General features: G+C 37.9%; 1 protein-coding gene across 1 annotated transcript in view; it reads right to left on the bottom strand.

The window, feature by feature from the left end:
- The window catches only part of Ankfn1 (ankyrin repeat and fibronectin type III domain containing 1), a 418,857-nt gene that overhangs the window by 257,337 nt on the left and 139,478 nt on the right, over nt 1-22,042 (bottom strand). Inside the window, exon 2 of the mRNA XM_074046108.1 lies at nt 21,626-21,666. The gene's annotated coding sequence lies outside the window, so the exon portion shown is untranslated. The remainder of the gene's footprint in view (nt 1-21,625; nt 21,667-22,042) is intronic.

Below are 22,042 nucleotides of genomic sequence, written 5' to 3'. Positions count from 1 at the left end.
CTCATCTTTGCTCTAATGAAAAGGATATATTACCAAGGGTTCTAGTCCTGCTTCTACTGTCAGCTAGCTGTGTAACTTTGGACAGAACATTTCCTTCTCTCCAGGTCTTCTGTCTCTTCATTTATAGAGTGAAGAAATAGAAATACATAGTTTTAAAGATCTTTTACAGTGTTCACCATCTTAGATATACAAAGGAATATGCATGCTCTGAGCAGATATGAACAACCACAAAGGTTCTGAAGGGCAGATGGAAATCAGATTGTGATCTAATGTTCCATGGATAAATCAGAGCCTATAATTTATAAGAAAATACCTGGTAGCTACATTGAGCTAACTTGGCATCTTCTTCAAGCAGTTTATAATCTAACAGATAACTGAAATTCTTTCTCCTCAATATTCCAGAGAGAGTAGACTAAATATCTATTGAGTAAATAAATGGAGGGATGAATCAATGGGTGAACACATTCTTGCATAGCTTCTCCAGTTTAAGATTCTTTTGTACACAACCGTAGATCTCTTCCTACAGAAGTTAGGGAATTCCTCCTCCTCCTCTCCCTCCCCCGCTTCCTCTTTTTTCCTCCTCTTTCTCCTGCTCTTCCTCTGCCTCCTTTCTCTCCTGATAGAATATGTATTTTTGTGTTCTAAAATTTATTTTATAGCATACAATTGTTGAACAGGGAATATATTGTGATATTTATATATGTGCTTGCAATGTATCCTAGTTAGATTTATCCCCTTCATCATTCTCCCTTATTCTCCCCCACACCCTTCTTAGAACAGTTCCAACAAGTTTCATTCTTCTGTTTTCTTCATTCTTTCATTCTTCTATTTTCATATGTGAATACAAAATACATCCACTATATTCACCTTCATTCACCCTTTCCTTATCCCCACTCCCCTCCCACTGGTACTCATTCCCAGAAAAAAAACCCTATTTTACTCTCTTGTCCTTCATTTAAATAAAAAATGTATATTGATAGTGCAAGCAGGTTTCGTCTTGGCACTTCAGGCCTACATGCATTGTGCTTTACTCAAGTTAATGCCCATAACTTACCTTTTCACTATCACCATGCTCCCTAATATTCAACAACTTATAGTTACATTAGATTCATATATAACTAAGGCAATCTTGTTCTCTCTGTCACAATATGTGATCATGTACATATAGTGTATGTTTATATATCATTTATATATATTTATATATGAGGGAAAACATGCAACTTTTGTCTTTTCAAGTCTGGCTCACTTCAATTAATATAATGTTCTCCAGTTCCATCCGTTTACCTGCAAACAACATAATTTCATTCTTCTTCATGGCTGAGTAAAACTCGATTGTGTATAAACACCACGTTTTTTCATGCTCCAGCTGGGGTGAGTATTGAAAAAACTGAAATAAGATCAAGTGGTTGGTCTTTAGCATCAAAGCAATAGGGGGAATAAAATTATGCAGTTCTGAGATAATTACCCAATCTAAAAACCTGAGTGATTCTCACCGTTGGGTCAGTGAGAGATTTATATTCTTTGCTAGTTGCTTAACAAAAGTCAGTGCTGATCTAAATGCAACTACAACAAATTTTGGCTTAACTGGCATGGAATCTGCCCCTAAACAGAGGCTTCATTTTTAAAAAGCCAACTCTACACTTACTTTCCTCTCTGAGCTGCAGATTATGTGTTCAGAAGCTCTTCTTATGAGCAACAGTTGAAACATTATTTTACACCATTCCAAAGCTATGCAAAGCTCCCATATTAAAAGAGACCAATAAAAGAAATACTGAGTAAACCCAGTTTGGCTTTCTTTGGAAGAGAAATGACCAATCTTTTTTTCTTTTTATTAGCAAGGCTATCTTTTTTATTAACAAGATTGTATGTGGCTTTGTAAGCAGCTTCAACTCCTTTTTGGAAAGAAGTTGAAATATAAATACATTCAATAAATGAAATGATGTGACAGATTTAGTTTGCCCTCCAACTTTCCTGCATGGGAACAAGTGTTCATATTGTTCAAAAGTTATAAAGCTTTGGGTGATAATCAGTGGTAGCTGTGCAATTTTAAATGTGTGATCGTGCATAATTGTCTATTGTACTGAGAAAGGAAACCCTGGTCTGCACATTTCCTGCTCATCTGTTGACGCCGAAGCCAAACAACTTAAATCTTCAGGGTGTGACTTCCCCTCTCAGTTGAGAAAGGATGTCACCCACTACAGAGACCTAGGGGAAGAGAGAGAGAAAGAGAGAGAGAGAGAGAGAGATTGAGATTCTAACCAGATGCTTTGAGAATGCATATTGGATAGTGCATCAGTCCTGAGTTCAATCCCCAATACTGAAAAAAAATACTCACTGGGAAGAAATTTGTATTGATTCACTATTTTGAATAACAATACTTAACTCTCTAGATTAAAGACATAAATAATTAGGTTTCTATTTCTGAATAGGAATGTGTTCATTAAAGAATGATGAATTTTTTACCTGTGTGCTATCACTTTCCCATACTGTGCCCATGAGAGACATAACTAATTGACAACACTTCTTTTTCATAAGCTGAAATTTGGCTTCAGTATCATTTACACTAGTATTTCAGTAGTTCACATCTAAGATGAAAGTTATTTGCTATGCGTTTTGAAGTAGGAAAAATATAACAGGGGGTCTAGGAAATGTCTTAAAAAGGTATATCTCAACACTGACTGGATTCTAAATAAAAAACAAAAGTGGAGATTTTAAACCCTAACTTTTTAAGGAAATGGAGAATCCTTGGATTATATCATTTTTTTCTGTCCCATTTTTTATGTGAAAATGGGCTTCTGTTCCTATGAAGATGGAGGGTGGGGGATAGGTATGAAGGGGAGGCCAAACAAGTGGGGCTCTAACATCTTTGCCTTGTTTCAGCCAGTGGGTAAATATATACAATAAAACTATGCCACAGAAGTTTGGGTTTTTTTTTTCCTTTTAGAAAAGTGCTAATAATGATCTAATAGAAAATCCAGAAGCTCTGCTAACTTCCCTAGCTATTAATTCTCAGCAAGTGCTTTGTAATTGTTGGCTTTCCACAAGGAAGCAAGTAGTCTGTCTTCTACTTTATCTTCATATACAAAGCCAACAGACCTACAGCACTGAAGAGTTCAGTCTTCTGCACCGAGTTTCACTCCCTGTGGGTCCATTTCTGCAGTCTCTCTCTTATTCCAGTACCCCGTGACAACACATACTACTTTAAAGGTTGTAACTTTATAAGTCTAACTATCAATTCTTGGCAAGTTAGCCAAACTTTATCTCTTTTCAGAATTTTGTGTTGGCTGTTCTGGATCCTCTTGTTCTTTCATATAAGGTTTAGAATCAGTTTGTCAATTTCTATGAATAATTGTATTGGGATTTTGGTTGTGTTTCCTTTGAATTTAGAGATAAGAGTGTAATTGTCATTTTTATCATTGTGAGACTTTTCTGCCATTCAATCAGATCTACTTTAATGTCTTTCAACAACCTTTTCCTGAGAAAATCTCAATGGTCAGGATGATTTTAGCAGTAGGTGGATCTCTGAGCTAATCTGGTCAGCCTGTGGGTGGCTTAGGACTTTTCAACTCTTCCCCTGCTGTTTCCATGAGAGCTTTCTCCTCACTATGTCCCCTGTCTCACTTGCTCCTTATCTTTCCAGTGGGATTCAATTAAATTGTCACAGTGGTCACTTGCTTGACAAGCCTTTTAGGCCTCCTTTCCCTCTGTGGCTTCCTTCCCCACTTTCTTACTCATGATTCCTGGGATTGCCTCCTAACAAACCACATGCACTTCCATCCTTGCCTGAGGGTCTGCTTCCAAGGCAACCATGACAAGTGTTAAGTATATTTCCAAGTCAAATAAAATGAATTCTCAGAACTTAACAGCAAAATCCTCCACTAGTGGTCACCTCCAGGGAGGGTCCCTCAAGGGAAGAGCCTGGGCTTTTAGTTGCAGGAAATGGTTGAAATCCACCTCCTCTACTTACGCTGTCTGTCCTTGATCAACCTCTGCTTTCCACCTACATAAAAAATAGTTGGTTATGCCCATAGTGTCGCTCTGATTATTAAATGATGTGTTAAATCTTACATTCATTCAACAAATATTCATTTCTCCAGGCACAACATATGTAATGAACATGGGTAAGGGACTGGCACAGAGTTTGGTATGATACATGGAAACTGTGGTTGTTGCTATGCTCTGATGAACGAGAGGCAGTTTGAACAACCAGTGGCAAACAGGAATATTTGGTACCATAGAGATATGTGCCTTCCAGAGATGAGTATATTCCCTCTTCTTCTGCCTATAGGTATTGTGTGCTGCCTGGGTACAAGGACTCAGTGTACCAGCTTGTTAACAACTCTGAGTCCATCTGTGGGATAGTGACATTGACCCCTACCAATGGACTGTGGTGAGGAGTCAATGAAGTCACAGACATAAAGGACAGGCACTTAGTAGGGTCATCTTTCTTTATCTCCTTTCCCTTAGCTTTCATGCTTGCTGACTTCTGAGTGCATCAATTCTCCTCCTCCAGGGATAATTTGTCACATCCAAAGGTATTGGGGACACCGTGCTGTCCACTTCTCCAGAATTAAAAGTAGGTAAAATGATACTGCTGTCTATACACTTAACCTGGCAAAACAGGACCTGATATTTATTATCTTAAAAGTGTTTTAAAAGGCAGCATTAGAGAAAATATACTGAGGCCTTTAAAAGGCAGAGGGATGTAACGGTTTTATTTAGACTTAACATATAATCTGAAGAAAAGGACAATTAAGTGTAGGAAAAAGGCATGGGTTTTAAATTCAGATGGACATGATTTTAACTCTAGTTCTGCCATTTTCTACTTACATGTGATCTTGGGCAATGTGACCTTCAATTTCTTCTGTGAAGTGTAATTCCTATTTTACAGTGTTATTAAAAAGATTAAATCAGGTAATTAGGAAAACATGCATAAAATGCCCAGTTTAATGCCTGGCACATAATAAATGCTCAGTAAGAATGATGGCAACAACTGCTATGATGCAGCTATTATACACCTCTGTATCTGTTTTGTGTTATTTTGGTTTTTTAACATGGGAGAGTTAGTCTAAATCCTAAAATATTTGTGAGAAGTCTGTCTTATTCCCAATATAGTGGCAACTCAGTTTTTAGAGTAAGATTATCTTCCAAAGGGCTTGTATTTTCTACATTATATATTAAAAAACCTTAAATTTCATCTTCTGTAATCAAATTCAGACTTGTGCCTCAGTTTAGCAAATAACTATTTCAAGCATTTTTTTCTGTGGTGCTGCCTGCCAACCAGACTTGGTAACAATGATTATTGCCATCTGCAATGCAGTATTTATTTATCAGTTATTAGAGTAGTTGTTTTATTTTCTCTTGCTATTGCACAAAAATGAGTGCAAATAGACTAATGATAAATGTGGTTCTAATGTAGCATAGATTGAAGAAAGAAGCCATTGCACACGCTGAGAATGTCAGATCTTTAACCTTGCTTTGACGTTCTTTTGACACAAGCTGTTACCAGTGTGCTATAAGGTGAAGAAGCACTAAACAGAATCCTGGAACAAGTAGTTGATGCTTGAAGCTTATGCATAAAAGATAAGATGTAACTAGAGATTTTAGAATATTCTCTCAGTTCTCTTGAAAGGAAACTCTGTTATGCATGAGTACCTTTTAACATTCATGGATTAGGTTTTAGCATAATTATTAATGATGTATCATATACATCAAATGAAACTGCCTATATTTCTAAAAAGTGCACCTGAAAGTGGGAAGTTTCTTTGTTTCCTTACAGAATTATAACAACTACTATGACAACACTGATCACGTCAGCTAAATCAAAGCTCTGGTTGACAAATTCCCATTTTGATTAATAGAAACTGTAACAGTTGTTGATGATCAACTGTTTGTTTAATAGGTTAAGTCATTCAACATATGAGTTCTATGGGGGTTGGGACCTGGAGGAGAGCAAAGGGGGGTTGTAAAGAAAATAATAAGAAAAGGTAGAAAATCACATGGGTCCCACACACATAGCTGGGCAACTTTGTAATATGAGCTTCAGCCATTGACTTCAGCTACAGAAGTGGGTCAGTGGTAGACATCATTTTGTATCTCTTAGCTCTTAGCCACTTGATCTGTTCTTGAGGGCAGCAGTGATACAAAGTCTCACTTCCGTCCTCACTGAAGCATCTGCTCATGGTGCTATGAAGTCCACCCCAGATCTCAAGTTTTATTTCTAATGCAGATTACAATTGCCCTGTGACCACTCCTGACTTTCCCCTCATCTTATCAAAGCAGGTGCTGGTGCGGAACAATAGAAAAGAGCAACATGGATTGCTGATGCCTCTTTTTTGGACATATAACGTCTATATCTATAGTGAGATGCTATTGTGATAGGTTGGACCATTTTCACTTGATACAAGGGAGAAACCCATCTGCTTTTTTTTTCTCTGTGACCTTTTAGTAGGATGATGCTGCCTGTCTTCTCTTTTAATAAATTGCAACAAAGTTCTTCTATTAAAAGAATCCATAAAACATGACTTTGTAATGTAGCAAAACTACAAAACCCATCCACCAGCACAGCTCTTGCAGTACTGTGCAGAAATTTCAGAATAAGAGTTGGATTCTCCAGTTTCCCTAGAGAAGTGCTTTTCTGTTGATGTTGTCTACTAGCTCCTGCTTCTATTGAGTCTTTGTCTTAATGACATAATTAAAACAGACTAGAACACTTCTTGAAAACATTGTAAATGAAAACATATTCTCTTGTACACAAATACAGTTGTACTGCTGTAGGATTTTCTATAAGCTTTGAAATGTTATTGACAACTTCAGAATCACATTGAAGTCACAGTTCACTTAGATTTGGGCTTTAAAGTTGGTGTGTAAGGTAACAGTGAAAAGTCCTTAAAGCACTCATCATCCATAAAGTGCAAGATGGAATCCTCTTTCAGAATATTCAGTACAAGCAGAGAGACAGGAAAGATCACAGCTGAACACCAGATTGAAGTAGTGAACTTGTGTTCAGGTGCCATGATAATGCGTGCACGTGCACACACACACACACACACACACACACACACACACACACATACACAATGCCAGAATTGCTTTATAATTTGTGAGCTCTATAAAGGTAATAAGGGAAGGAAATGAATTGCCTTAACTCCCACTGACTCTCATGATCAGAGCGGGAAGGCAGGTGACATTTCTCCCACAATTTCACCATTCTTCTTCTTTTGCTGAGTGTTATATAGTTAAATTTGCATATAGAAAATAGGACTTGTTGAATGTTAGAATTTAAAATACAAAACATTTTCTTGGAGCTATACCCAGAAAATTTCAAGGGGTTACAGACAAGCAATCAGAAAATGTTTGGTATTTCACATAGTCAATGTTACTGAAAGCTGCTTTTGGGAACCATACCTTGAGATTTAAAAACCTAAACAGCCAAGGCTCAGAATGTATGTTGAAATTTGAATGGAAAAAAGAAAAAACCTGGCCAGCTGAGTGATCTTTCTCTAAGTTTAACCATTCTAAACATGAAGCAAGAACTTAAATAATTTGCTTTACTGAGGGGTGAGTAGGGACAAGCTTCAGAGGGCTAGGCTGAGCCTCCTTCCTCTCCATGCCCAGTGACTGCTCTTCAGAACTACAGGTCTCACCACTCTGCTAGTGACATCTGGACCATGAGGCTTAGCCCTCACCTGCTAGCAGCATACAATTTGCTGGATTGTGAAATGACCCAATCTCTAACTGCAAATATGAAAATCCAGATGTGAAGATGGATGCCAACGCTACTCACTTGTCTAGCTTTCTCACTCCTTGTTACTGGACTAGCTCCTCTGAACTGAGTAATTCCATTTTTGTCTTTCTGTGGTGATTTTCAAAGTAGCCAGAAGAAAGAACCACCAATATGATGAGTGTTAGTAATGCAGGTGAGAAAAGTTTGCTTCAGGATGGCAGAAAATAGCAATAACAGTTGGGATCAATGTCCAAAGGCATTCTGTGAGTTTGTAGGCAATGAAATTTGGACATGATTGACATAAGTGGACTATTGGAAAGGCACAAATAAAATGTGATTTTTAACCAAGGGAAATAAAATTGAATCAATTATATCAAAGTAGGCTTGAAGAAAGATCTTATCATCATGTGACCTAAATAAATGGAGAGTTGCTGGGCACTAATGGTTCATGCCTGTAATCCTATTACTTGGGAGGCTGAGATTAGGATAATCATGATTTGTAGGCACCCTGGGCAAAAAACAAAAGCACAATAGCTGGGCACAGTAGTGTACACCTGTCATTCCAGTGATAGCAGGAAGGATAAATAGGGGAATTATGTACAATCCAGCCTGGACAAAAAATGAGACCCATGTCCAAAATAACCAGAGTATAAAGGGCTGGAGGCATAACTAGAGTGGTAAAGCATCTGCCTGGCAAGCACAAAGCCCTGAGTTCAGATCACAGTACTGCTAAAAAATAAATTAATTAAATAAATGGAGAATCAATGAGCAAACATTCAATATTTTTCTCTCACCATTTCTTACTGTGAATGCAATGAATAATAATGTCAGTCTTCTGAAGGAAAACTATATCCCTAAAAACAATATATGCTATCTAAGTTTCTGAACCTCCGGAACACCAAATTTTTGGCATAGTTATTCCTTCCAGGAAAATGCAGTAATTTATTTGAATATATATCTATTTAGCAAATGAAAGTTAACATTGTAGTTTATGTATCAGTAATTTGTGGGTTTGTTTAGTAGGAGTCAGTCCTTCTTACTTCCTTTTGGAATGCTCTTGAAATGAATTTTCTAGGCATATTAAAAGAAGTGTCTAGAGATTACCCCTCTACAGGCTGAGGCCTGGGATGCTCAGGATGCATAACTTTGAGTGATTGAGGCAGAACACTGGGCATGTGATGTGTACCATGTGTTCCATCTTCCCTTTGTCTCTTCCATTGATATATAAGCTCCCTTGAGGACACAGGTACTGCCTACCTGTTTTTATTGACTTATCTGCACCAAGCACACCTAGCACAGCATCTGACAAACAGCACAGGCTTGGTATAAATCTTTTACATTAATGTGTTAAAATGTCAAGGATATCAGTAGAGAAGAAAGGCCCACCATCCATCCAGGTACTACTTCCTGCTGCTTTGCCATATTCTACTTGCACTACTCAGAGCCTTCTCAAACAGCATCTTTCCCCACCTCCTGCTTTCCTAGCTCCTATCCCACAACCCTACTCACACGTCATGTCATGACCTTCTCTGGCTGAACTCTGTGGCCAGCTGGCTTCTCCACCCCAGGACAAGGAAGTTTCATTTCATTGACAATGTCTTCAACGGCAAAGAATCATACAATTTTACAGTGTTTAAATTTTGATTTTAAAACAAATCTAACATTCTTTAAATACCCTTTGGTGCTGGAGATTAAAGCCATAAATTCAGAAATTGCAATGTAATTTAAATGCATATGTTTACATATAATTTTAATAACTGTAGCCCCTTAACATTTTTTCCTGAAATGGTTCTCATGGCAAGAAGGTAGTTTACATCCCGCCCAATTCCTTAATTATAATCAGCCTAGTCTGTTGGACCCAAGAGCTTCTTGTAGTAGACATAAACCAGTCCCATTTTGGGCTTCCAAATCACACCATAGTTTCTTGTCCAAGTGTACTTTGTACAGCTGTTCCAGGGAATATATGACTGCAGCCTCACATCAGGGTGGGTCTTTCTTCTTATATGAGATCCTCTTTCTTTCCTTTTCCTGTGGGTGGTTGAGGGCCCAAATGGCAATAGAAACACAATATGTGATTCCCCTCTAATTGACTTAGATTTTCTTATGGGCCTGCAGCCTCCTCAGTTAAGTCTTGCTTTTGTTTGCTTTATTACTATTGCCACAAAGAATCTGGCTAAGAACCTGGCTTCCTTCATTGGACATTTGGCATTCATATTCTGCCCTAGCTTACTGAGCCCTTGGCCTTGAATCTCTGCTGTCTTAGAGTCTTTCTAATCACTCTAGAAGGTAGTCATTTTAACCTGCTCCATCAGGCACTGACATGACACCACTGACAAAGACAAAAATAAGATGGAAAAGGCTCAACAGGTTACCATCCACCAAATTTGGAATATATCTGGTTGGAATATTCCTAATGCATTTACAGTGATTATTGATTATATGAGCATGTCCCACTGACTGGCTCCTTTCACTCAGCATCGGTTGTGAGATGGGTCCATGTGACTACACGTAACAGCAGATTGTGCATTCTCAGTGCCGTATAGTGTTGCACTGTGCGAATCTGCAGGATGGAACTGCTGTGTTACAGGCTGTGTGTGCTCATCTTAGGAGATAAAGCCAGTTTTTCTAACTGGTTGCACCAACTGTCTTATTTACCAGCAGTGTCCAAGAATACCAGATACTCTCCATCCTCACCAGCACTTGGTGTTTTCTGTCTCTTTTGTTGTGGCCATTTGGCTGATGTAAATTTATTATGTTTTATTTTGATCCTAATATCTGGATATGTGCTAGAATTCCTTGGAGGTACTTTAGACCAGCATTTGTTTATGATCTGGACAGTTAGCTTTCAGTGTCTTTTATGTAGCATTAAGCCTCTTTCTTGGTCCATCTCTCTCTCTCTCTCTCTCTCTCTCTCTCTCTCTCTCTCTCACTGGGGTTTGAACTCAGGGCTTCGTGCTTGCTAGGCAGGTGCTCTACCACTTGAGGCACACTTTTGGCCCTTTTGCTCCAGTTGTTTTTAGAGATAGGGTCTCTATTTTTGCCCAGGCCAGCCTGGACTATAGTCCTCCTATTTTATACTTCTTGTTGTTTGTAGCTAGGATGACAGGTGAGCACCACTGTGCTTACCTAGTCACTAAGATGGAGTCTAGGAGCCATCTCCCCAACTCCCTTGTTGGCCTCCCCTTGCTGCAATCCCTAATCTCAGCCTCTCAAATAGCTAGGATTATAGGTATGAGCCACTGGTGCCTACCTTCCATCTCTCTCCTTATATAAGGCAAGGTGCTTTATATATCAGAGATAATGTTGATTTGGTCATTAACACAAAGGCACAATAATCCAGTGATTCTTTCTGAAATCAACTCTAACATGATAAATATTCTTAATTATAACTGTGAGACTAAACATCACACCACACCAGCAAGGGTTCTTTAACTTCTATAATGGGCATTGGCTAAAACCAAAAATAGCCACCCTCAAACAACCTCCTCATGTGCTTTGGTGCTATGAAACCTCCTTGGAGAATCAAAACACTTAACATGTCTGCGCAGTGACCTGGCAGGCAGGGGAGTGACATCATGGACTTAAACAGCAGAATAGAAGGTATGGATATGAGATCTTCATGGGTCTTTCGGAGCCAGGAAAATGTGGTTAATCCACAGGTAAGACTTAGAGAAGAATAGAAACAACTCTTTAGTCCATTGTTAAAATAGGATGCTCTAGTTATAAGTGTGAGGGTTCTTAATTTTATTAGTTACCCCACTATACTGTGGTCTGTTACTTATTTCCCAGACAAGGCGCCAGTTGCCCGTAGCCAGCACCAACCTTCAGTCCTGCATCCTCAGCGTTGGTGCAGTGCCTTGGATCTGAAAGCACTTGATATGTACAAGACAGAAGTGAAGGAAGAGGACCCAGGAGTTCCAATAAGTAGCCAGGGAAGGATGAGGAAGATTTAGGTGGGCAGAGTGGAAACCAGAGGCCTATCTATGCAGAGAGTCTGTACCATATTCATATCAGTGTTTCCTTGTGTTGCCATCATTTTTTGTATTTTCAAAAAAAAATTTCACATGATTCTCAAATTTCATACCCCCAGAAAGTCATGAAAATTCATGGGACTCAATGAAGTAAATCAAGTTTTAAAAAGATAAAACCTTGTTAACAACCAAAATTGATAATTCTGTAGGTCAGAAATTAAATAGAAGAAGAGATATGGGGTGGAGTGGGCTGCAGGGAGTGCCCTGAGTCCGGGGCTTAGGTCTGGGGTGAGGAGGTGCAACTACGGTTTACTGGGGATTAAAAGTGGCTTCATTCTGAGTGGGAATCTGAGGTTGGGATCACAGCTTGAAACCAGTGGGTAACATAGCTCTCTCAACTTATCAAAGGCAACAGATAAAGGTCGCTGTGCACTGTTGTTACTGTGACCTTGGGAGGCTGGGGACAATGGCTTCATTTTATAAGAAGCAACTGTGCCAAACTAGCATGAACTTGGGGCTTGAACCTTGCACATCCCCAATATCACCCTGGAGCAGGCACAAAAACCCCTTTAAAAATTTAGCTGGATTGGGAAACTAAGGTGGTAGCCCAATCAAGGAAATAGAGCAAGACCTTTACATGAGCAGGATGAAGGGTAGGTAGAGAGAAGAAAAGAAAGAGAGGAAAGGCTTACAGAAAGAAAGATCCATGCCAAACATCCAGAGCACAAAGAAATTCTGTGCTAAGTAAAGAATATAATGAATAAACTGGGTGTGGGTGGCACATGCCTACAATCCCAGCACTCAGGAAGATCATGAGTTCAAGGCCAGCTGAGCTGCATAGCAAGACCCTATCTCAAAAATCTCCCCACCAAAATTTCAAATGAGATGCTAAAAAATTTTGGTTGCATTAAGATGTAAATATGTCTATAGCAAAAAATTTTTCTACAAAAGGTAAAAGCCATTGACCAGTTTGCGAAAGATATTGGTATATAACAGACAATAGATTACTACCCAGAATAGGTATTTACCTTGCACAAATCCATAAAAATAAATTAGCAACTGATTAAAAGCAGTAAAGAATGTGAATAGGCAATTCACACAAGAAAAATGAATGCCCAACAAACATATGAAAAGATACTCAAATTCACTAGCAATTAGAGACATGGAAACTAAAAAAAAAATGGAGACATCATTTTACTCCTCTCATATTGAAAACACTTTAAGAACTGAAAATAACCTTGATAAGGATTTTGAGGAACTTGGGAACTTGGATCCCCTGCTCATGGGCATGTAAACTGGTTGCCATTAGGAGGATGATTTTGTAATATGTAGTAATATGCATGAGATACATACTTTACAAACCAACAATTTCACATGTGCATACCCTAGAGAAAATTCTGCCCAGGTGCATAAGGTTTCAGGGATAATCATTGCAGTATTTTTTCTATAGCAAAAGTTATCAATAACCTAATTGAGCAGCAATAGAATAAATAAATGAATTGCAACATATTCATGATTGAAATGCTACCTAGAATTAAAACAGAAAGCCACAGTCACATGTTCATATGGATAAACCCAGAAACATAATGTGGGCTGACAGGAAATGAATGGTGCCTATGATTTGATAGTATTTATGAAGACTTAAAAAACTATGAAGCCATTGTGGTTATTGCTCAATGGTAGAGAAAAACCTGGATTAACACACAGGATTGTGTTTTGTTGTTGTTGTTGGAGAATGATACAGTAGAACAGGATCAGAAAAAAGGGGAATATGAAGATTGAATTATATTTATAATAATTTATTTCTTTAAAATCTGTAAAAATCTATACCAAACATTGAAGCACTAAAGCTAGTTAAATGTGAGTGAAAAGTTCATGGGTACTCACTGTATTATTTTCCTCCATATATGAAGTATTTTATAACACTTTCTCTTTTTAGGGTCAATTGCTGTGACTATTCACAATTCCCTAATGTGTCATTGCCCTTGTCCATAGTTTTTGATGTTTATCCAACCCTGTTGCTTTCCATAATCCTGTTGGAATCATGGCTAATGGAACCAGGCATTCTTCAATCTGAGGAATCCTACCCACCACATGTTGACCAGTAGCTTGCAAAGAAAAAAAGACTTGAATCATGTGAATTTCTTTTCTTGGAGTTTGGAATCCATGGGCATTTCCCCATTACTCCTTCCATCTGGGCCCTGATATTTGGGGCCATATGCAATCTGGGGAATAAAAAGATGACCTAGTAACTGAGGCAGCAGATCCCTTGAGAATCCAGAGAGAAGACAGCATCTCTGATTCTTTTTTTTTTTTTTTTTGGCAATACTGGGGTTTGACCTCACGGCCTCACACTTGCGAGGCATGTGCTCTACCACCGAGCCGCTCTACCGACCCTTCTGATTCTTGATAATGCTCCATTTCTTATGAACTTCTCTAGTTCCAGTAGCATAAGTTTCAACTAAACTCTGGTTAGTTTGATTTCACCAAAAATCTACCTTCTGACAATTCTCTCCTCTCACTTCCTTTTAACTTGAGCTTCTGATCCTTGCAGTCTAAAAAATTAGTTAGAAAAGGTCTCTAGTGATAGAATCTTTTAGTCAATAATCAATAGTTACATATGAAAGCATTTTCATGTTGAGGAAGATAGGAAATGGCTTCTGGAGCCTTAGTAAATTCATCTTTGCTTGAGCTCTAAAACAGTTTAAGTCATATTTCAAGCTCTTATTCCCACTCCTCCCCTCAACTACAGTCTAAATAGAAAGCACCAGGGTTGTGCTAGAGGTGGTTTGCACCAGTTTACAAGAGACAGTTGTTAGATTTTTAGAAATTTTTAAGCTATTTGCTAAATAAAGACATTCTTCAAAATTAAATTATCTAAACTTGTAGTTGTATAACAATTAAAATCTAAAGAAAAATATTCAAATCTTATCACTTCCTAATTATTTTGCTATTAAATATGCTTGTTAGGTTATTTGAATGTGTTTTACCTGTATGTTGAAATGTAGATGGGATGGGGTGTGACTTAAGTGGTAAAGTGCCTGCCTAGCAAGTGTGAGTCCCTGTGTTCATTTGTATATTTATGTAAACATAAAGATGTGTTAATTATGCATCCAGTCACATGTAATGGTTTGAAATGGCCATGGTGGCATATTTATGTCACAGAAATTGGCAAATACTATAAACAGGGCTTGATTTATAGTTTTGTTGATGGTATAGATTTGAGAAAGTAATTGGGCCAAGCTCCAGTGGCTCACACCTGTAATCCTAGCCACTAATAAGGAGGCAGAGATCAGGAGGATTGCAGTTCAAAGCCAGCTCAGGCAAATAGTTCATGAAACCCTTTCTTGAAAAATCCCATTACACAAAAAGGGCTGATGGAGTGGTTCAAAGGTGTAGGCCCTGAGTTCAAACCTAGTACTGCAAAAAAAAAAAAAAGTAATTAGTGAACTGCCAATAATGCAGATTATGCTAAAGGAGTTTTTGATCATAACTGTCAACTTATGAATAACATAGAAACTTGAGGAAATATTCAACTATATTTAAAAAATTATTACTCTAGCACAGAAGCTGCTGACATTATTGATGAAGACGGTACCTGTGACATACAGCTTTGTTGTTTCACTTTTGTCTTACTCATTAACATATACAGAAATATCAACCACATTTACCTGGAAACTATATTCATTCATCAATTGCAGCCTAGGATAACTACAGATACAAGAATTTAGCAAAAAATAATGAAAGTACTCTTTGAGAATCAGCTATGTAGAATTTACAATGAAGAGTATTGCATATTTTATTATTTGTAAATTATTTGCTATATGTAGGTTATATCAGTAAGCTTTATAATAAGCACACAAACATAAATGGAGTTGTAGACAGAAAATAATACAACTAAAAAATTAGTAATCCTGGAGCATTAGACATGATTTGGAGAGGAGAAGTAAGTGAGGAAAAAAGCAAACAAGGTAGGGTTGTAGTATATCTTACAGTAGGTAGGGAAAGGGGGAAATCAAGGGGTTACCAAGAAGAATTTGGGTAGAGAAAATCTTTAGAATACTTTTCTGTGGCGTGTAATACAGTTGATTTTGGAAGAGCTTTTTAAAAATTCACATTGTTTTCATCTTTGTAGATGTTTGGTTTCTTTTGAGTGTGTATCTGAACTTAGATGGCCTATGAAGTAGTTAGATTCCAGTTACTCTAGCACTTTGATTATAAATTTATTGTTTGGAATAATATGGGTTTACCATAAGCAAACTGTGCCAAACTTGCTTTCATTCCTCTTGGAATAGGGCAGTTACATAGCATGTTCATATCTCGAAAATAACCACAAAACAATGATAGTGTAGCTATCACCACTATTAATGATTGCTTTTATGTTACCAGTAATTTTTTATATTCCTTCCTTTGATTACTCATCATAATCACCAATGAGGCAGACATAATGGTTTATGATCACATTTTACATATAAGGAACAGACCCAGAGAGGTGGTACAACCAGCTCCCAAGCACATAGCTTGCAAAGTATAGTCAGATTAGAATCCAGACAATTTAGCTTTAGAGGTCCTCATGCTAGTCAACTTTGTAATGGTACAGAACTGTCAAAATTAGCAGGTAGCATAAAATTAGACTTAGTTTCTAAGGACTGATCTCTGCCAGGGTGTTGGAAAGCTGCCAGTGATTGATTTTGTTGATGGATTTAATAAAAGCATTTACTGAGCATCTGATCTTTTAGGTTAATGTCACGGATGTTTCAGAACAGACAAAATGAATAAAACATGGTTCCACCTTTGAGGAGCTTAAAAATCCAGGTATTCATTGTTTTTATCAATCTCCTAAGTGAAGTCAAGAGGCAGATTGAACTGGAACAGGGTTTAAAAGAATTGAGATTCAAAAGCTCCTAATAGTTTCCATGAATATTCAGAAACTAATATGTGTTACAGGGATACACGTAAAGATTTGCATGTAATTCAAAACCAAGAGCAGAAGTACAGGACTGGAAAAATCTCAGTTTGCAGCAGCTTTTATATAAACCATCTAAAGGTTTTAGGATTAACCTCAGGACTAAAGTGTTTTTAAAACTTTTGATTGGGTTGTACTAGAGAAGTTACCTATCAAGAAAGAGAGTTTTGCTTTGTTTTTCACTTAGAAGTCTGTAGTGGTCAGCTATTCTTTTGATTCAGATTGTAACATTTTAAGAGGGACATTGAAAAGATAACTAGAACAAATGGAAAAGAATAGCTTAACCCAGTCATATGAAGATGCCTGAAGGAACTGGGTATGTTTAGCCTGGACAAGGAAGACTCAGAGAATGTGGATCAGATTCGAAAATATTTGGAGGGTTCTCATGTGGAAGAAGTTGATTCTTTTGAACTGCTCCAGAAGGCAAAACCAGCACTGATGACCTGAAGTCACAGGGAGGTTATCTTTAGGTTAGGAACAGAAGATGTTAAGCTATTTAAAAAGTAGATTGGGCCACCATATAAGAAAGGGGGAGGGCTCTTAGAGAGAGTGTTTGAGGAGGATGGTTTTGGGGTGTGCTATTGAACCATATCATATTGAAAGCCACTTCCAAAATTAAAACCCCATGATTTATGATTCCTTAACAGGAACATTTCCTTAAACTTTTACACCACACACATGCACACACACAAACACACGCACACCACATACACACATACCACACATGCACACGCAGATCATATTTTCCCCAATGCAGAATTTAAGGGATGGTAACTGACATATAAGTAGCAATTATTTTTATATTCTTCTTAGAAGGACAAGAAGTAGTATCTTTTAGGTCATTGCTGTGGGCATAAGCCCCAGGAATCTAATTGTGGATCACAGGGGGCTGTTTTGATACAAAGAAGGGAACACAGAGGGAATACAAGGTTACCACTGGATGACACTTTAAATCCTTCAGCACAGAGCCTAGCAGCCATAAGAAAGCCCTCAGAAATCTGCAAAGCCTTTCCAGAGGCCATGAATAGAGACAGACAGAAGAAATCATTCTGCCTGGATAAATGCTGCATCCCTTCACTGCCTGTGGGCCACAGACCTCCTCTGCAAAGGGTAGTTCAGCCATGGAGAAGAAGAAAAAGCAACCAGAATGGGAGCAAAAGTCCTGGCACATGGATCTTGAGCAAATTTACACAAACTAAGTAAGTGTAATTGACAAGTGGACACTTACAGGCAGAATATTTAAAGATCTCACCAAATGGGCCAAGAGAAACCCCTGGAAGAAACTGTTCTAGACTTGTTGAGTACAGAAAAAAATAGAAGAGATTGACATTATAACTCAGACAAAGCTTAATGGAAAAGCAAGAAGAGTTAGGGGACCAGATTTTTGCCCAGATGAAAACCCCCAATAAAATCCTAGTCACATCATGCAATTTATTAAAAGTTGTTTCTTCCCCATGAACCAATCAACTTCCACTAGTTTCTAGCACTCTTTCTGACTTATTTCATTAACATGTCCTTCTTTTTCTGGAGCAGTCAGAGCCCCGGGGAATCTCTCTCTTCCCCCACCTCAGTCCCACCAATGGGCCATTGAACGAGAGCCAGGGTGTTGTCGTCTGTGTAAAGAGAAATTGCAAAACCACAAATTGCAGAAAATCGTTACTGCCAAAAATTGAAAGGAACACACAATATCACCAGGCCTCTTAAAAAGCAATTGCGCGTTTTACAGGGCTCTGGATAATCCAGGTTTGTTTGGCAACTTTCTCACCCATACCACCCAGAAAGAAGACAATTCACCCCCACAGGAGGCAGTGATCCTAAAGAATATGAGTAGTTCAAACAAACAAGAGTGGGTACAAGTCTCTGCAGGATTACGAATTTGGCTCAATAGGGTTCTGTTTTCTACCACTGCAGAGTATTGACTTTAAAGGGCCATAGTTTGCCACCAGAGTGCCAGGGACCCCTGATAAAACAGGGAAAGTCCCCAATAACCTAATAAGATTCCTTATGGGTCCAAGGCACTTTTATGACCTAAACTCTTCCCCCAACATGATCTTATGTGACTCTTCTAACAACCCTTTGAAGGAGGTGGAAAAATATATCTTCCTTCCTCCTCCCCAACTCCACATAATAAAGAAACTTAGAAGCTGAGGAGTTAACTGACATTCTCAAAGTCATACAACTTCTGAGAGAGTGCCCTGGAACTTAGCTGTGAGCCTTCAGGGTCCTTCCCTCACCCAGCCCTATTTCTGTGTGGAGCTACATCCTCCGACTTGACTAAGCAACTCTCCTTCCTTGGGGCTGAGATTTTTATGTGTCCCAAACATGCTCCCAGGTCCTTCCACTTGGAAAGCCTCTCGCCACTCACTATAATCTAACCCTTGTGTAATGGAGCACTGATTAGGTGGTTTTCCATTTATATTGGTTCTGTAATTCAGTTGTCATTAGGATACAAGGTCAATTCCAGAGAGACTGATGCATGTGGCCTCCACAAGCTACCCCAGTCATCATGACCTGGTGATTTTAATGCATTTTCTTGACTCATCTTCATACTCATACTCATCTTCTTCCAGTTGCTCAGAGATGACTTGGGGAGTGAGTAGACTCATTTTGTCTGGAGAGTGTAAAATTCTAGTGCAAGTTTATGCCTCAGAGTACTTACAAATAAAACAGGCAACCATTCTTTGGTATATTCTCCAAAAAGAAAAAAAAAAGTGAAAGTAAAGGGATAACATTTGAACTTTCAAAGGTAAAACCGTCAGCCCCTACCTTACCTACTTTTCCCCCACCCCCATCCCCCACAATCTGAGAGGTAAAGAGTGTTTTTAACTGAAATTTTGATAAAGAGATCTTGGGGATAATAGTCATATATATGCATATGTTTATATATAATGACTTGAAGTGCTGCCTTAAATGGCCTTTCGCTACTTCATATATGTGTATGAAAATAGAATAATTAAAACCATTAAAATTGTTTTAAAAGGGAGGGGAATAAGAAAGAGCAATAGGGGAAGTAAATTGATCAAAGTACCTTATATGCATATTTGAAACTATCAAGATACACTAATAGAAAGAAACCACATGAAGAAGATACATTATAATCAAATATGAGTGAAAACAGTTATAAAGAGAATGCCTTAAAATCAGCCACAGGAGTAGCTAATACATACAGAGTATGAAAATATGAGTGAAAGAAGAATCTTAATTAGAAGATATGTAAGCACCTAAACCAGGAAGCAACATCTTTAAAATACTCAAGAAATAAAAGCTGCCAACTTAAAATCCTGAACCTATCAAAAAATATCTTTGTAACAGAAGGGTAAAGAAAGAAAATAAATTTCCTTTCACCTAATTTTCACCATGAACATATACCAGCAACATTTTAGGATTGAATATTACCAAATTATTTCAAACAGTAGTGAAACTGAATGGAAAGTGACATATGATAATGAGCTACAAAATAAGAATATGCAAAAAATAAGTGCAGGCATTTTCCCCTGAACAGCACTCAATGCTCAAAAGAGAGAATATAGTCAAAAGCTAACCTTTATATAAGCAATATACTGGTAACACAAGAAAAGGGGCACTACTCATAAAAGCTAACATGACTTTATTGGTAAAGATGCTTAAAATATTCATAACATGCAGGTGTCTTGATAATGCAATAAAGACCAACGCAGTATAATGCAGAGCTTGACATTTAAAAAAATTCCAGTGAATGCATAATACTTTGACATTAAATTTGAATGAGTTGGAGAATGGATGTCTCTTGTGCTGATGTTTGAATATTTGGTGTAGAGCAATGGGATCAATTTATTCTAGAGAGCAAACAAAAAATAGCACCCTGGGAAATCAGTAAAAACTAAGATTTTTCTTGCAGTTCAGCTGAACACATCATTTTCTCATGGGCTTCATAATCTGAAAGAGAATTTATTAGAACACGTATACTATGTATAATTCAAGTGAGACCTTTGGATTCTGATGGGTCTAAGGAGGTCTAGTTCAATGTTTCAGTGTCTGCTGAGATGTACTCTTTTTTGGAAATTCTGCATGAAACAGGAGCTGTGAGTTGATATAGCCTCTATAGTTTACCTGGGTCATCCTTCTACCCTATAATTATTGATCTCTTGCCTACTTATCTGTAGTGCCAAGCAATTCATTACCTTTTGAAGAGCCAGGGTCTTCATTTTAAAATGAATGCCAGGTTTCTCTATCTCCTGCTTTTTGAACTTAGATGTTATCAGATTATTCCAGAGACAAATGAAATTTTCATATGTATACACACACACATAGATTGGTTAAAATCACTTAAAAGCATTAAAAAAAGGATAAAAAAATCCCATTCATATCAGCAAAACTCTGAAATCCTTAGAACTCCTAATTGAGATCTACTGCAATTTTATTTGGTCTTTTAGAGAAGGTATTTGAAATTTGGGTATAGACACTGGGAGTACCAGAGTAAAGAAACATAATCCACAGGAGATTAGTTCTAGAAAGAACACCGGTTTACAGGGTGGCTGCAATGCAGTAGACACAGAAAGGAATTATTACGGTAACTACCATGCTGTTAAACAAAAAACAGTTTGTGACTACATGGTGAAGACCAACTGGGTGAAGAGCAATAAATTAATCAGCCATTAGAGAAACATTGAATATTCATGTTTAATGTCAAGGGTGACCATAATGTCTAGATGAATATGCATAATTCCCCCACACTTTTATCAGCTTTTTAGATGCAGTATTGTCACAGCCATGATCAGGTTCAATCTGCTTCCAGAATAGTTTCTAAATGCTTCATGATGTCACACAAATCAGTAGTGTGAAACATTAGCTTCAAACTGTGGCTGCATTTGTAGAGCCAGACTTCTAAAATGCAGCAATGTGAGCTGGGAGCCTTAAAGATTAGGAGTTTTTAGGAATCACAGCTGAGAAGTAGATACCATTTCAAGGAGGAAATGTACTTACATTTTGCTGCAAGTGAAATGCCTGTCTTTAAAAGGTACCCTCTGAAACAAAGAGAAAAAAAGTATGTTAAAAAATTGTACAGTAACCAATTCAAAATGAAAAAAGCATTGGATTTCCTTTGAAGGTATAGCCACTGAGTGAAAAAGAATGAAGAGCCTAATGACAAAAATATATTTATTAGGAGACTCTCATTGGGGTTATGGGGATTGGGGTTATGGGGAACTGTAGAACATAAAGAAGTCAACTGTCACATCTCATAGCGTACTCAGTTCCTTGTCCCTGAATGTCCTAGAATTTTAAGACCACTTGATGCTTACTTTGTCTCCCAGGTAAGATCCTGGAGAGGAAATATGAGGAGCCTGGTTGTCTAGTTCAAGACTTAGACTCACAACTTGCTTCTGGTTTGTGCTGACATGT

The sequence above is a fragment of the Castor canadensis genome, chromosome 11 (genome assembly GCF_047511655.1).
Source record: "Castor canadensis chromosome 11, mCasCan1.hap1v2, whole genome shotgun sequence".
Lineage (NCBI taxonomy): Eukaryota > Metazoa > Chordata > Mammalia > Rodentia > Castoridae > Castor > Castor canadensis.
This window is presented reverse-complemented; position numbering and strand designations above follow the sequence as displayed.